Source organism: Staurois parvus, unplaced genomic scaffold, assembly GCF_062004578.1.
Source record: "Staurois parvus isolate SC_StPar_1 unplaced genomic scaffold, SC_StPar_1.0 ptg000165l, whole genome shotgun sequence".
NCBI lineage: Eukaryota > Metazoa > Chordata > Amphibia > Anura > Ranidae > Staurois > Staurois parvus.
In genome coordinates, this window is record NW_028317961.1 from 4,849,978 (window position 1) to 4,867,378 (window position 17,401).

Here is a 17,401-nt window from a genome sequence, read left to right on the forward strand (position 1 = left end):
CATTTACTTTCATTTGTGGACTGGTGATTGCTCATAGTGTTTCTCTCCCTCGCTTTCTCAAATACGCTATGTAATATTGTATACTAATTGCTATAATAATGTTACTGAGTCATATATTTAGATGATTAGCTTCAAATAAGCAACTAGCTCTTAGATAAAGAGCTTGCAGTAAAGCCTTGTTATGTAGTTCTTTTGTAAAATGATCCAGTATGTGGAGGAGTGAGAAGTACATGGTATAATTTCTACATTTGCTGCTACTGTATTTGTGTTGATTTATAGCCAGTTAGTATGGTATCAGCTAAGGTTAATGGTCTGGATTTGCCTTTCTAAAAGCCAGTCCTGCAGTGATGCATTTACTTGCATAAACTGTAAAATCTTGCATATTGCTTGTAAAAATGTTTCTAGATTTTGGAATATCAAAGCTTTTTCTTGTTATCTGAGCCAGAGTCGCAAATCCTGCATATGGTTTACATTTTTCATTCTCTTAGTCTTCTGGAACAGTCTGTGGTAAAATAATAGAAAATAGCTTATCCGTAACAAAGAATTATTATCAGTGCTTCCGGCAAAGCTAAGTAAATAAATTTGCACCTCCGTGTGTGTGCTTTTTCACATAGCTAGAAGAAGCTGTGTGAACTGTGAGTGTCTTACAAAGTGTGCAATACATAATTCTCCTGTGGATTTAACCAGTCCATCAAAAATGTGGCTTTCAAAATGCTCACAGGCTGCACATTGTGGCCTTCATGGACTAAGACGTCTAAGAGCAATTCTTCCGTTATGAATGAATGAAACTATGAATGAATGCACCTCTTTGGAGTATCAGATTAGCAGAAACAGTCACAGAAATTACATGCTTTCCTGATTATTTACTAAGTAAGACAGAAAAAAGGTACAAAGTGCAGTAACCCATAGCAACCAACCAGAATACACATTTCACAGATCTATCTAAAGTAAACTGCAGTTGGACTGCTGGTTATTGTTTGTTTTATTTCCATATCATCTTTGACCTTTCCTTCAAATATTTGTCTTTCATTTTCAGTGGTAATAAGTGTAATTATATTTATTTCACACAGGTCTAATATGAAAACTGATAAATCTGTCTGATAATTTAATATGCTGGAAAGATTTTATTATCGTAAATGAGGGTGAATGTGAATATGCTGTGCTAAATTAAATAATAAAGCGTATGTTTTACATTAAGTCCATTAGACAAACTATAGACCATGTGCATATGTATATGTGTAAAACCCTCAACAATTACTAACATGAATGTCCACAAATAAATCCATGATCCAGTCCAGTAATATACGTGAATGTGGTACAAGAAATGTGTGATAGTAGACCCCTGCACCAAACTCTCCTTTGGGCACATTTTCATCTTTTAAGATTGACCCCCAAACGTCTAATTGCACCTCCATATAAGTCAGTAAGATCTATGCTGACCCAGCTGGACTCTCCTCAGAGCTCAAAATATCCTCCTCAGAACTTCAGCAATCATTAACAGCTTAGGTGATACAACATGGATCAGTGCTCAAAGAAAAAAAAATGGTGGAAAGATTTTATTATTATAATTGAGGGGGCCTTTCACAGTTTAAAGCCATAGATAATTTTTTTATTGTCCATTAAGGTATACAGGAATATAGTAATTGTTTAACATTTGGGTTATATGTAGCTGCCTACAGGAGGTAAACACTGCCAAACAGAAATAAAGCATTGAAGACAAGCCCCCGAATAGATCCCACTCTACCCGTCATGCTTCAGTTGTTTGCTAGTGTCCTAAGTGGTTGGATGCTTCTAAGAAAAACATAATATTTTTACTATTCTCAGTACTTTGCAGACATTTAATTCTGCCTCAGCACCATACAGACTATTTCACCAGGTTCCTGATAACTCTGATATGCACACAATTGTTTCCAATCTGCTCTTCCTCTGCTCTATTCAGTATGCTCTTCTAGAGGATCAACCAGCTGTACCAGGTAAAGGGTCTTCTTCATCTCTTACAAAACTAGGTACACACCATCAGTTTTTTTTTGTTCAACCAAGCAGCTGAACAAAAAAAACTGAAGAGCCTGGGAGGAGCTTGCTTTACTAACGATCCCATGTTAGTGCTGTGATCTTCCCGTTGTGCTATTGTGTTCTGACAGAGGGACTGCCCCTGGCCAAAACATACTGGTCAGTGCTGATAGCCATTGGCTGCCAGCTGCCAACACTGATCGGATACCGATTGTATTCTGGTTTTCATGTTTGCCTGTTTGGAAGCCAGCCAGGCGGGTGTACATATGAGCTGAATGTCAGACGGTTTTTATTGCACCGGCTGATACCAGCCAATATTCGGCCCGTGTGTACGTGGCTTAACACAAAGACCTTCCCTATAAGTTCTATTTTAGAACAGTTCTTTTTGTCTCCATCTGTCCCTGACTGATATCTGCCTACTTATGCTGGACAGCATTGGCGTTCGCCTAGGGGTTTATTCACTAAAGCTGGAGAGTGCAAAATCAGGCTTACTTCTGCATAGAAACCAAACAGCTTTCAGGTTTTATTGCCAAAGCTTATTTGAACAAGCTGAGATTAGAAGCTGATTGGTTTCTGTGCAGAAGTGAATCTGATTCACTTCTCCAGCATTAGTAAATAAACCCCATAGTGTCCACACAATTTCAATGCTGGACACTAATTCTTGTTCCTGGATCGCTGCTTGTGAATTTCTTCCTCTTTATACAGTGGGGATTTTTTTTAAGAATGCTTCTTTCATCACAAAGAAAATCCATCTTATTACTCCTGCTCTCCCCTGGAAGATCAAAAGACACAGCTCTCCTTTTATCTGCAGAGTTTTTGTAGATAGAAGTCTGGAGATCCTTATGGGACCTATTTATGCTTTGTCAAACATTACTTTCCCTTAGGTCAAGCATTAGGAATCCTAGTCTTGGCCTTCACTGTACAAACATTTTTCTTTTGTTAACCACTTATGTTCTAAGTTTGCCCCCCACCTGTTTTTTTTTTTTTTTAGCAGTTGCTTTATTGTCCTTCACATTTTTGTTGAGATCCATCATTCTTTCAGATAGTTTTCCTATAGTGGTATTTCCTGTCCTGTTCTGGACCACCAAATTCATTCTTGGTGACCTTCCTTAGTAGTAGCAATTTATATTGTGGTTACTCCTTTTTCATGTTAACCTTTTTCAGACAATGATTGATTCTGATATTCTTCTAGTAGGATTTCCCTGTTTGGAAATCCACAGTTGGATCTTTCAAGAGCTCCTGTGCACCCCTCAGTTGGATTGCTTTTGGACATCCTGCATCCCACAAAATCTTTTTCTTGAAGTCCATTTAGGAACACAGGTCCCCACCCCTTTGTGTTTATTGGCCACTTTTGCTGCTTGCTCACAAAACTGAAATATAGTGGTTAAGGGCAGGGTAATATTAGGCTATTTTTCTGTCTCCCTCAATTAACTTTTTTGTAAATGCAAAAATCTTATAATTTGGAGCATTAGTATACCATGCATTAGGATGTGTTTATATATCCTTCAAAGAGATTGTCAAGCTGGCCTCAGACATTGTGATATGATGGTAAATCTCTCGTATCTGTGATGTTAGTGCTACCTCATTTGGATATAACTTGAATAGTTTAAGTAGTTTAAGTAGGATGACATGCTACTTTTTTTTTGTACCTTACCACCACGTACCTCTTGGCTACATTGTGGTAAGAACAGGGGACGTAGAAAAAAATTCCTGTGTGAAAACCACAGTATTATCTGTGATAATATAGCCCCAGATATTATCCACACAAAGGTGGGTAGAGCCAGAATCTGAAATTATGTTATTAATTTATTGGTGGATTAAAAATATAATTTATTTGGGCCAAAAGGTTGATAAGAATAATGTTGTGGAAGTCATAGCAAGCTTTCAAATCCTCTTGGCCAAGCTGATCATAAAGGAAGCTTTGTGCCTTTAAGGCTTGCTATGATTCACAGTTGCTTTTTGACCCAAAAAGTACTACTCCTAGTCTACAGCAAAATAAAAGTCCCATTTTGCTACATAACATCTGCTTGTTGATAAACAGAATCTAACACTTGGAATAAATAGTTTGCTATGTAAATAGACAGTGCTTGCAATATTAAAATAGTTTGTAAAAGACCATATGGTATACTGTATAAAAGATCTATATAAAGGCTTATTGGTTTAATTAGGTATTAATAGAGGGATTCATTGTACATCGTAAATTCTGAACTATCAGCATTTCCACTACCATGTAAAACTATTTTCTCCCTTCATTGATTTCACAGTATTCACCATTCATCAGTGTCTTGGGTTTTTCATGTTACTTTAGCTTATAACACTCCTGTTGTAAAATTAGTTTGACAGGTGTTAACACTCTCTTATGAATCAAGGGTGTGAAAGTGTTAAATGGACACACTATAGCAAAGAAAAATTATTTAATAATTACATGATTTGCATTCAGGTCTCCCGTCTGGGATTTGCATACGTCGAAAGATACTTAAAGGTTCTTGAGCAATTGCAGTGTTTTCTGGTATTTTATGTGTTTACTTGGAAACATTCAATTTCCGATTGTTAGGGTGTTTTGCTCAGATGTTGCAAAGGGAACCACACAGAGGTGTTTTATTTTACCGTACATTGCTTACTTGAACATTGTATTTTTATGATATCAGGAACAGCTACATCAAGTGTGTATCAATGTACATTTTAAAGATGATTGTCATAAAACATGTAGAACACATAGGCCAATACAGGAGTGGCTGGTATACATGTCCACTTATCTTGTTAGGGTCTTGAGTAAGCATAATCCCATTTACAGCTTTCCAGCCAAGCAGTCTGCTGGCTTCAGTATATAGAAGTCTGTTGTGTCCAGACTAGGGAGTTGTGTGGCTTTCATTCATCTTATGCTTGACCAGGATGGAGGCATCTAGGAAATTATCCTGCATCACAGAGGGCAAGATTAAAGCAGAACTCTGGGCAGAAATATTGCTACCAGTAAGCACTGGCGCTTACATACCTTAATAGTTAATGCTTCTTCTTTCTTTCCCCAGTGTGCCCTGTTTGAGAAATCCAGGGTACATTTTTTGAATCAGGGCTTCTTGTATCCCCCTGGCCACCGGTCTTGTCTCTGCCCCGCTGTAATTTTTTTTTACAGCAAGTAGGGATGTAAGTGCGTCTCTGCTTGCTGTAGTGGGAGGACTCAGAAGTCTCCTGGTCTGAGTCGCCCACTGTGCCTATCAGGATAGTGGCTGGCTATGTGGATGTGCAGTCCTTGGCACCAACTCCACCTTCCACTCCCCCTCCTCTCCTCCACAGGTTTGCTGCACATGATGCCTCTCATTTCCTGCTTTTTAATTTGCATCATGGGAAATGTAGTCCTTTTCCCTGCTCGTAAGTAATGCGCAGCAATAGAGAAGGTCCTATAGAGCCGCAGTTCGGCCCCACTCTCTCCTCATTGGCTCACTGGCTGTGATTGACAGCAGCTGTCTCAACCAATAAGGAGAGTGAGTCCCACGACAGCTCTCATGCACATTGTTGGATTGAGAGGGGGTTCAGGTGAGTATTAGGAGTATTAGGGGGCTGCTGCACACATAAGATTTGTTTTTACCTTCATGCATAGAATGCATGAAGGTAAGAACTTTCAGACTTTACAACCACTTTAAATAGTATAGAGGGAGAGGTGAGCAGAAACTATATTGGTGAATCGGGAAATGGGTAACAACTGCCTGGCATTCTGATGTCATAGATGTGCATGACATGAACATGATATGAGTTAAAGATTCTTTGGTAGGTAAAAAATGAACCTACAGTGGCAAGAAAAAAGTATGTGAACACCTTGGAAATAATAAACGCAAACACAAGGGGGTTGATTTACTAAAGGCAAATTGGCTGTGCACTCTAAGTGCACTTGGAAGCGTACTTCAAGTGCACTGAAAGTGCAGTTACTCTAGATCTGAGGAGAATATGCACGAAAGAAAAAAAAAACAGCATGTTCGCTTGCACATGATTGGATTAAAGAACTCAGCAGAGCTTCACCTCATTTCAGAGCTTTCCCTCAGATCTAAAGCAACTGCACTTGAAGAGCACTTACAGGGGCATTTGCGGTGCATAGTATGTTTGCCTTTACCCCCCCCCGGTCAAATCAAGCCCGACTTTGAAATTGTGCGACTTACAGTGAAGTTGCACAATTTCAAAGTCGGGTGAAATGCCGATTTCAGGTGTGCTTTGTAAGACATCTGAAACAGATGTCTATGCAAATCGCACCAAAAGTAGTGCATGTACTACTTTGAAAATCGGTGCGGCTCTGACCAAGTCAGAACTGCACTGATTTGACTGCTCTAATTGCAGACAATAGGGTGCAACTTGGCATACGATTTGGAAGAATGCCAAGTCGCACCCGATGTGACCGGGGTGTTAGTAAATCAATCCCAATGTGCTTAAGCTGATAACACACAATTCTAATTTCTTGTATATTTATTGAACACACCCATTAAACATTCACAGTGCTGGAGGAAAATGTAATTGCGCCCGTAGAATAATTACTTCAACGCAAACTAATTGGAGTCAATAGTTTCCACGCCTGGAGTCCAGTTAATTACATGAGTTTGGAGGTATGGTTTAGAGCTACTTTAATTGGTAAAAGACACTCAAAATTTTAAGATGGCTGTTTATAAAAAGCATCAGCTGATGTGAACCATGCCTTGCAAAACGGAGCTCTCTGAAGACATACAATCAAGAGTAGCTGATCTGCATAAGGCTCCATGCACACTGGGCGTTTTCATACCGCTTGTAACATTAGCTGTGTAAACTCACGTTAAAATGTGAGTTTTTCAGTGTTTTTTAGTGTTTTTGCATTAGCGTTTAGTGGCATTTTGCCGTTTTTTTTGCATTTGTGGTTTTTAGCTTTCTTTTGACCAAAAATAATTTTTTTTCTGAGTTCAAAAATGCCGGTGTGCTGCGTTTTTCAGCGTTAGAGCTGGGGTTTTTTTCAGCGTTCTGGGTTTTTTTTCCAGCCAAAAATCACCCCTGCCAAAAAGCGCTGATTACAGTCTATGTGTGCATGGTCACATAGGATAACATGTTGGGGAGTTTACTGGCTGTAGGAAAAAAAGACAAAAACAGCAGCTGTAAAAACGTTCAGTGTGCAGGAGGACTAAGGCTGGAAAGGGATACAAAGCAATCTCAAAATGTTTAGGCATCCACCAGGCGGTAGTTAAACACATTGTCTACAAATGGAGACAATTTAGTACTTTGGCTACAGTGGCTCTTGCCACTGTGTATATATTGAACATTTAACTCTTACAATCATTGAAGCTAACCCTTAACCTAAATCTTAATCACTGAAATCCTATATAAGCTTTAACATGTTAAAGCCTAAGTGCAGCCAAAAAAATAAACAGAAAGGTCAGCACAAGGGACATAGCTTACAGTCAATAAGATGAGTCCCTTGTGCTAATGTCTCTCCTTTTGAGTTAAAGTGGTTGTAAACCAAAAAAACACAAATCAATCTAATCCTACAATTGAATAGATTTTACCTTTACTAAGCATTTGAGCTTAGTTTGTATCTTGACGCAATCCCCTTCTCCAGAAATCCCCCCTGCTCTTCTGAACAGAATAAATCTGACACAAGCAGAAAAATGGTGTTGCCACGCCCCTTCTCCTGTGAGTGACAGACTGTACTGAAGACAAAACAAGCATGAGTCTCCATGTAATACACTGCAAAGGTGTGGGGGAGTGGGTGTCCTCTCCCTGCTGGTCTCTGCCTTTACAAGATCGAAAACTCAGCACCAGTGATTTATGACATAGATCGGCATCACTTCAGTAATGCTGTAGTTATCTAGGTAAGTCTGCTGACAGCTGATTATTGTCCTGCTGTATTCACAGCACCTAGATTGTGAATTGCTGTTTACAGAGTCTTACATGAGAATGTTTCCAGGTCCACATTGCCACTTTAGGTTGTAAGATTCCTAGGATTTTTAACATTAACCCTTCCTACCAGCTTTCTCCTGATTAGCACAGATCCTGTGCTGTAAGCAGAGCTGACATAGTCACTAGCACCTGTGTATTTCCCTGCATGCACTCAGGAGACATGCTCGCAAGCATAGAGATATCAGATACCTGTGCACGTTCTTGAGCCGAGGTTGGACGGTGTGTATAACTGAGGGATTGTGTGACATCACATCTCCACCTACAATTCTCTGGTCCTAAGCCACGCTCACAGGCCAGCAGTTTTTGGAGGGCTGAGACAAGAGCTAAGGGAGCATTTTTCTAAGGCACACTCACAGCTTTATGTTTATGTATGTTTACATTAAAATGTATTCATTTATGGCAAAAAGTAGTTTTATATTTGGGGTTACAACCATTTAAAATCCTTCTCCTTTCATGACACCCCCCCCCCAACACCTCCTTTGTTGTCGTAATCTATGGATGATGAGGGGGTTAATACAAGGTGCTATCACAGGCTGTCATCAAGAAAGCCCAACTATGTCTGCCTCTTCTGCCAAGCTCCTCCATTCATAGAAGCCTTAGCACAGTTTTCTGTGAATAGAAGGGGCAGACCTATCAAACATCCACCCATTTTCCATTCTTAGCACCTTTTTTCAGTGTTTCAGGGTTAGCAATGGCAGCCTTTCTATTTCCTTTATTATAAGTTTTATTTTAGAGTTGCAAAAGTGCTGGTTAGCAAAGTAGTGTGATTTTTTTTTTTACAACATTTCTTGGGTTTGTTTCCATTTGCAGCAGCTTTTGCCATCCCTTTTAAAAGCAATCTGTGGTAGGTCGCTTTTCAGAAGGCATTTGACAAGCAGCTGGGAGGCAATATGCCAGTTCCTCATTGCCTGTTTTAACCCTGTAAGCCTACACTACTGTGGTGCAACCACGTGCACTGTACACGGTTGCATTGCGGTTGAGGGAGCAGTGTATACACTCAGGCTCCCTCACTGGATGCCCATATATGTACAGTTGTGGCCAAAATTATTCAACCCCCACTGAAATTGAGTGTTTTGGCCAGTTTGACATTGCTTTTGATCATTCAGTCATCTTGCTTACATTTACATTAAAGAGGCACTTGTAGGTCAGACAAATATAACATAACAGTTATAATGAAATAACCACAAATGTCTTTTCTGTGCTCACAGCATTATCAGTTTTATTCAACCCCCAAGTGACATTCAATCTTAGTACTTAGTACAGCATCCTTTTACAGTTATAACAGCTTTTAAACGTGAAGCATAGCTTGACACAAGTGTCTTGCAGCGATCTACGGGTATCTTCGCCCATTCTTCATGGGCAAAGGCCTCCAGTTCAGTCACATTCTTAGGCTTGCGCACTGCAACTGCTTTCTTTAAGTCCCACCAGAGGTTCTCAATCGGATTTAAGTCTGGTGACTGCGATGGCCACTCCAAAATGTTCCAGCCTTTCCTCTGCAACCATGCTCTAGTGGACTTGGAGGTATGCTTGGGATCATTGTCCTGTTGAAAGGTCCAACGTCTCCCAAGCCTCAGGTGTGTGACGGACTGCATCACGTTTCCATCCAATATCTCCTGGTACTGAAGAGAATTCATGGTACCTTGCACACGCTGAAGCTTCCCTGTACCTGCAGAAGCAAAACAGCCCCAAAGCATGATTGACCCTCCACCATGCTTCACAGTAGGCAAGGTGTTCTTTTCATCATAGGCCTTGTTCTTCCTCCTCCAAACATAGCGTTGATCCATGGGCCCAAACAGTTCTAATTTTGTTTCATCAGTCCACAGAACACTATCCCACAACTTTTGTGGTTTGTCCACATGGCTTTTGGCATACTGCAGTCGACTCTTCTTATTCTTTGGAGACAGCAAGGGGGTACGCCTGGGAGTTCTGGCACGGAGGCCTTCATTACGCAGTGTGCGTCTTATTGTCTGGGCTGAAACTTCTGTACCCACATCTGACAAATCTTTTCTCAGTTCCTCAGCAGTCACACGGGGACTTCTCTCCACTCTACGCTTCAGGTAGCGCACAGCAGTCGAAGTCAGCATCTTCTTTCTGCCACGACCAGGTAGCGTTTCAACAGTGCCCTTTGCCTTGAATTTGCGAATGATGCTTCCTAAGGTGTCTCTTGGTATGTTTAACATCTTTGCAATCTTCTTATAGCCATTGCCCTTCCTGTGAAGAGAAATCACCTCTTCTCTTGTCTTCCTGGACCATTCTCTTGCCTTCACCATGTTTGTAACCACACCAGTAAATGTCTAGAAGGAGCTGAGTATCACAGTCATTTTAAAGCTGCCTAATTGGTGCTTATTATGCTTGATTGCTGCTCGGTGACATCCACAGGTGTTTTCAATACCTGATGGAAAGCACCTGTATGAACCTCTGTTCTTCAGAGTGGTAGTCTTTAAGGGGTTGAATAATTGTGGCAATGAAGAAACCACATAAGAACCATTTACTACTGTATTACATAAACAATTGATGTCATTTTAGTTGCATTTGGGTAGTTACAACGTCCTTGTAGGATTTGATTCTGAATACAATTCCAAATGTACACTATAGTCCCTAAACCCCTTTACAGCATTGGGGGTTGAATAATTTTGGCCACAACTGTAACTGCCAGTTTTTAAATCTAATTACCGGCTTTTGTTCCCTTCACTATAGCTCCAAGAAGGAGCTGTCATTCTCCCTGCCGCTAGAGGAAACTAAGGGACAGGGTCACTGGGTAATGTCACTGTGACTCCGCCCCTTTATTTTACTTTAGCGGTGGGGAGAATGACAGTGCCTTCTCAAAAATATAGTGAAGAAAAAAGCGGTAATTGCATTTAAAAACAATGCTGGTTTTGAAATCTAATTAACGGCTTTTATTCCCATTTACTATAGCTCCAAGAAGGAAGTGTCATTCTCCCCTCTGCTAAAGGAAATAAAGGGGTGGGGTTACCAGTGACATTACGCAGTGACCCCACCCCTTTGTTTCCTTTAATGGAGGGGAGAATGACAGCTCCTTCTTGGAGCTATAGTGAAGGGGGAAAAAGCTGATAAATAAAACCAGTGACATTTAATGGTACCTCACTGTATACACTGCTTCCTCTCCTGCCTTTCTCCTCTGCCCCCCCCCCCCCATTACAGTACACACAGCCCCCTGTATTGGCACCTGTATTGGCTAAAATGTTCCTATCAGCAAAATGCCGATAGGGCTTTTCAGCCTCTGAAATTTTGGTGCATTCCTAGTAACAAGATAATCAATGTTACTCGCTTTACCTGTCAATGATCATAAAGTTATGGTTGATCAGTGTATGTGATCAGCAGGAGCTGCTAAAGGGGAAAGGGGGTTAAAAAACCTGTAAATATGACTACAGTGGAGAGGGATAAGAAGAACAGTATATGTGGTTACCAATGGTATACGCTGTCTGCTGGGCTTACAGTATGTGTGTTCTGCCCAAATTGGTTCCCCTTACGCTTCAGTTTAAAATTTTTGTATGTGACCCTAACACATGGGTTCTCAACCTGCAGCCCTCCAGCTTTTGCAGAACTACAAGTTCCATGAGGCATTACAAGGCTGGCAGTTAACAGTATGACTCCCAAAGGCAGAGACATGATGGGACTTGTAGTTCCGCAACACCTGGAGGGCCACAGGTTGGGCACCCATGCCCTAACACATTTGGTAAAGTTGAAGAAAACGTCATAATTTGTAATAGCCTTGACTGCCATAATGTGTATACGGAAACAGTTCACAGTATCCCATAATACACTTGTCCTTGATTGCTAACATACTATATCCTTTGTGTTCTTGTGTTTGCAAGATACTACTACAGCTGATCACATATGTTGATACTGCCACTCTGCTGCTGAGGGGACAGCACAGATGTTCTTTAGCCATATACATGTGTAGCTAAATTGGATGAGGGTTTGTTGTTTTCTAAAATGATCAGCAGGATCACTGTCTAAGCCAGTTGCAGCAGATATAGCCAGCTTTGATTTGAAATCTTAATATATTGTATAGAGTAGAGACTTCTCCAAACCACTGGTTCTCTTATTTGCTGCTGAGACCAGCCTTTAGAGGTTTTTTGTTGCCATCATTCATACTCTGTACAACATGAAATTGTCACACAGTTGCTCTGGAATTATTCTTATCATAAAACAGTTAGTTACACAAGTACATAAAAAATCTTTTGTGATAGCAATCAGTGCAAGTTCCTTTAAAGTAGGATCTTTGTAGCAACAGAACAGGGGTTGGTAACTATATGATCTCATTTTCCACCACTTTCCACCTCAATTACTTTGACAAATCTTTAACCCTTTTGCTGCCAGACCCTGCAGCACCAGGCAATTTAAAATGGCAGCAAACTGCATGGACTCATTTGGGCACCATTCATTTTTTTTGCCATGATTGTTGGCTGGCAAAATGTGCATGTTAAAAATGCACCTGGCTCAGGGGCAAAATTTGGTCCCTGAGCTTCTTTGGCGCAACATGGCAAATAGCTTGGTAATCGCTCAAAAATACAGGAAATGTGAATGGGGGCTACAACTCAGGTGGCCAGATCATTTTTGCAATTTTTCCATTGTTTTTCTTATTATTCCCCTTACAGCTTTAAGGCTGCATGCACACTGGCTTAAAAAAACATGAGTGCTCTTGTCAGTAAAAAAACCTGCTAATTTTGTACTAAGTGTTTAGGAGCGTTTAGCTTTTTTTCTGCCAGAAAAATGCTCTCAAAAACACAAAACAGAAAGGTTTTTTTTTTTTCTCAATGCTGAGCTAAAAAAAACATCTCTGCACTACCTAATGTGCATGGATACACAGGATAACATTAGTTGCTTATACAGGCAAAATGCTAAACTCCTCTAGGAGCAGTGTGCATAGAGCCTCAGAGTTTTTAAAAACCTCCCCAAATCACACATTTTCTGAAAGGATAGAACCAGGAAAATAAAAAGAAGGTGCTAATGTTTTTTTATGCCCTCTGATAGTTACCCAAAATGTTTATCAAAGCAATATTTTCACTAAAAATAGCACTAAAATCAATATTAGTGGACACAAACACAGCAAAACGTGCAAACTTCCTGGTAAATTCCCATTGAGGCCCAATTCACACAGACTTGCGGTAAAATGCATGTATATTTCCATCCATTTTAGTTATGTTTTATTGCACACTGACGTCTGTTGACATACAGTACATTTTGACATCTATTGACATTCATTTTGCATTTTAGCGCAACTCAATGCATCGCTTTGGTGTGAATAGGACACATTGGAAATGACTGTTTTTCAGATGTCCTTCCATTGATCTGAATTTTACAGCTGCGCTAAAATGCGTTACATGTTCTATAATATACCCTATATTTTGGCGGTCTTATTCTCAGAATAGTTTTTGTGATATTCACTCTTGGACTATTGTTTCACCTAAAGAAGCTGACACTTCATGTAATTTATTTTTGATATTTTGTAAAGTTTACTTATATGTTATATATATTTTATGGTATTTGGTATTTAGATAGCTTGTATGTGCAGCTTTCTATTTGGGTTTTTTTGGTTTACATAGAAGGGATATCCTGGGCTACCTTACAGTTTTTTTTTGTTTGCCAGTGTCCCTGTAGGCAACTGTAAAACCTGAAAGTGAATGACTTCCTGTGTTCCTCAGTTGACTCCAAGGAAAGTTTTTTACAGTGGGTACAAAAAATACATCTAGCATAAATTCATAAGTCTGTATGGATATCATCATCTGTCACAGGCTGCAGATAGGGAGGTGACACCACTGTATTCCTCAAATCTAAGGGAACATTCACACTACCCATGCTCTGAACAATCCAGTTTAGGGTGCAGGCAATTATCAGTTTTGCCTTGCAGTGAGGGGGCAGTTTAATGCGTGTTTCAGCACATTCATGTCTCTGCACAGCATATGGTGTAGCATGTCTGCATTTTTCTGCACACCACTATGCTGGTGTGACGCTGGACTAAAGTTCACACCAGTATTGTGTTGTGAACAGGGCACATGGAAAGCAAATATTTTCTATTACCCTTGTGGTGACTGGCATTTATCTAGTGCAGAAAAAACACCAGTCACCAAGCCCTAACAAAGAAAGTGGTGTAACCCCCTTCCTTGGCTGGGCTGTATGACAAAGCTGTAGTAATCACATAAGTAGCTGGGCAGAATTACAAATCCTTTTTCAGATAAGACAGTTTACATATGGGTATTTCAACTGAATCCTAAGCTGTTTTCTTGAGTTCAGGTTTGAAGCAAATCTACCATTCAGACAACTACTGTATGTGTCAACTATTTCACACTATGACAAAAACATGTGTGTATATATATATACAGTATATATATATATATATATATATATATATATATATATACCATATTGGGACATCTGCCCACCCTTTGCAGCTATAACAGCTTCATCTCTTCTGGGAAGGCTGTCCACAAGGTTTAGGAGTGTGTCTATGGGAATGTTTGACCATTCTTCCAGAAGCACATTTGTGAGGTCAGGCACGGATGTTGGACAAGAAGGCCTGGCTCACAGTCTCTGCTCTAATTCATCCCAAATGTGTTCTATTGGGTTGAGGTCAGGACTCAGACCAGTCATGTTCCTCCACCCTAAACTCGCTCATCCATGAACCTTGTTTTGTGTACTGGTGCGCAGTCATGTTGGAACAGGAAGTGGCCATCCCCAAATTGTTCCGACAAAGTTGGGAGCATGAAATTGTCCAAAATGTCTTGGTATGCTGACGCCTTAAGAGTTCCTTTCACTGGAACTAAGAGGCCAAGCCCAACCCCTGAAAAACAACCCCACACCATAATCCCCCCTCCACCAAACTTTACACTTGGCACAATGCAGTCAGTCTCTACTGCCCTAGAGTCCAGTAGTGGCATGCTTTACACCCCTGCATCCGATGCTTTGCATTGCACTTAGTGATGTAAAGCTTGGATGCAGCTGATCAGCCATAGAAACCCATTCCATGAAGCTCTCTATGCACTAATGTTGTGCTAATCTGAAGGCCACACAAAGTTTGGAGTTCTTTAGCTATTGACTCTGCAGACAGTTGGCGACTTCTGCGCACTGTGCGCTTCAGTATGCACGGACCCGCTCTGTCATTTTCCATGGCCTACCACTTGGTGGCTGAGTTGCTGTTGTTGCCAGTTGCTTCCACTTTGTTATAATACCACTAACAGTTGATTGTGGAATTAGTAGCAAGGAAATTTCGTGGATGGACTTATTGCACAGGTGGCAACCTATCACGGTACCACGCTTGAATTCACTGAGCTCCTGAGAGTGACCCATTCTTTCACAAATGTCTGTAGAAGCAGTCTGCATGCCTAGGTGCTTGATTTTATTTACCTGTGGACATGGAGGTGATTGGAACACCTGAATTCAATGATTTGGAGGGGTGTCCCAATACTTTGGCAATATAGTGTATATATACTCATAATCATTTTAGAACAAAAGACAGCAAGTAAACATTTAGTGATATAAATTGCACAGTGTGTAGGACATGTTGAGCATAGATAAACGTGGACATGGGATAATCGCACATTAATACATGGACATGATAACCGGAGATTCAAAAGGTTCTGGGCACTGACAACATAATCATATATTTTCTTTATATTAACTTTTTTGTAGTATAAACACTAGATATTATTAATGCGGTAGTAAACACTGCTTAAACACTTGTACGTACAGGTAAACCTGTTGTAAAACGTACCTGTAAGTACGAGGAATATCTCCTAAATGTGCACATTTAGGAGATATTCAGTGTTTCTCCAGCCGATGATGCTTGGAAGTGACAGCATACCCATGCCATCTCTTCAGAGCTCTGTACCCTGGTCGTGACCTCATCACGGCTCTGCCGTTCAAACTGCCAGAGCTTGTGAACCCGGAAGGAAGTGCTGGTGAAGATGGAAGCCCCATCAATGGTGACAGCATGCCGCTAAAGTTCTTTATTTTTAGGGAATTGTTTCATGATGCGCTAATATGCAATGCATACTAGTGCATTATGCTTTTACAAGAAAATGTACAAAAGTTTACTATCGCTTTCATATCAGAAGCTGTATGTAGAAGGCATGGAAACTGTGCTCATCCTTTTTTTGTTGTTAACAATAACACCACAGGAAGAACTGATACAGTTAACAGAATTTTAAATATATTAATGACTCTTTAATTAAAATAATGTATTTAAACTGCACTTATTTAAAGTGAAAGTCACTACAGACAGTACCATTCAAGTATGCCTATGGTCCAGCACTGTCTAAGGGCGGCTTCATGTGCAATAATGCTTGTTAGCAACATGCAGGGCATTCCATTAATTTCTAATAGAGCCCCTACACATCTGTGCAGTAAACAGTTGAACTTGAACCTTCAGTGTACTACAACAGTAGATGTAAATACACATGTGTTGTAGTATACTGCATAAAAAAAAATAAGTCTGGTGTGTGTTTGCTGTGTTGGGTCCAAAGAAAATGAATGAACCAAAACAATGTACATTGCATGGATTAAAGCGGTTGTAGAGGCTAAAGTTTATCTGCATTAAGGTAAAAAAACTTCCAAGATTAGCTTCCCCCAGCCCCCCTGTGCCCAAAAGCAGCAGTGTTGTTCTCTCTCCCTCTCCTCACAGGACTCAGAGGCAGCAGTGGAAGCCATTGGCTCCTGCTGCTGTCACTCAAATCCAGCGAGGAGAGGGCAGGGCCAAGCCACTCTTTGTGTGTCTACAAACATACACAGCCCCGTTCAGGAGCGAGCCCGTGCATCTGCCCCCATAGCTTTGATATGGGGGCAGATGGAGAAGAGGAAGAGTGGACAGCAGCAGCGGGGGACCTGAGAAGAGGAGGTTCGAGGGCGCACTGTGCAATACCATTGCATAGAGCGGGAAAGTATAACATGTTTGCTATTTAAAAAAAAAAAAAGCCTTTAGTAATGCTTTAAAATGAGGCAGATAGGTGTGAAGAAGAATAGTATTTGCACTCTGCAAGATTCCCCAGTTGATTGTAGTTTTATAGCAAAATTTATTTGTAAATATAATTTTGGATTCAGTAAGGTTGCATGGTCACAGAGACCTGTACAGTCTAAACAGCCATTTATGTCTCTGGAGCAGCACGGAGACAACCTATGTTAGTCAATGGAGACGCAGAGGCTGTACAGACTCATCATACATCTTAGACAGGTGTACAGGGATGGGTACACACTGTCTGTGTTCGGGGCCATGCACTCGTCCCTGTGCGCCTGGCAAACTGGATTTGGGAGTGAGTCTGCAAAGCCTCTACATCTTCATTGGCTAACATAGGTTAGCTGCTTGTAGCTCCACACTCCTCCAGATGAATAAAAAATGCCTCTGTGACCATGTGAATGAGCACTTTTCGTGGAAAATTGTAATGGATTACTTCTCTAGGGCTTGTTATTATTTGATATATTCACCACTGTATCCTGACAAGTGATGCTAGTAATACATGTCTGACAAAAG

The 17,401-nt window shown here is 40.5% G+C and overlaps 1 protein-coding gene across 1 annotated transcript in view; it reads left to right on the forward strand.

The window, feature by feature from the left end:
• AKAP7 (A-kinase anchoring protein 7) overlaps window positions 1-17,401 on the forward strand; it is a 242,581-nt gene that overhangs the window by 167,014 nt on the left and 58,166 nt on the right. The window lies entirely within an intron of this gene.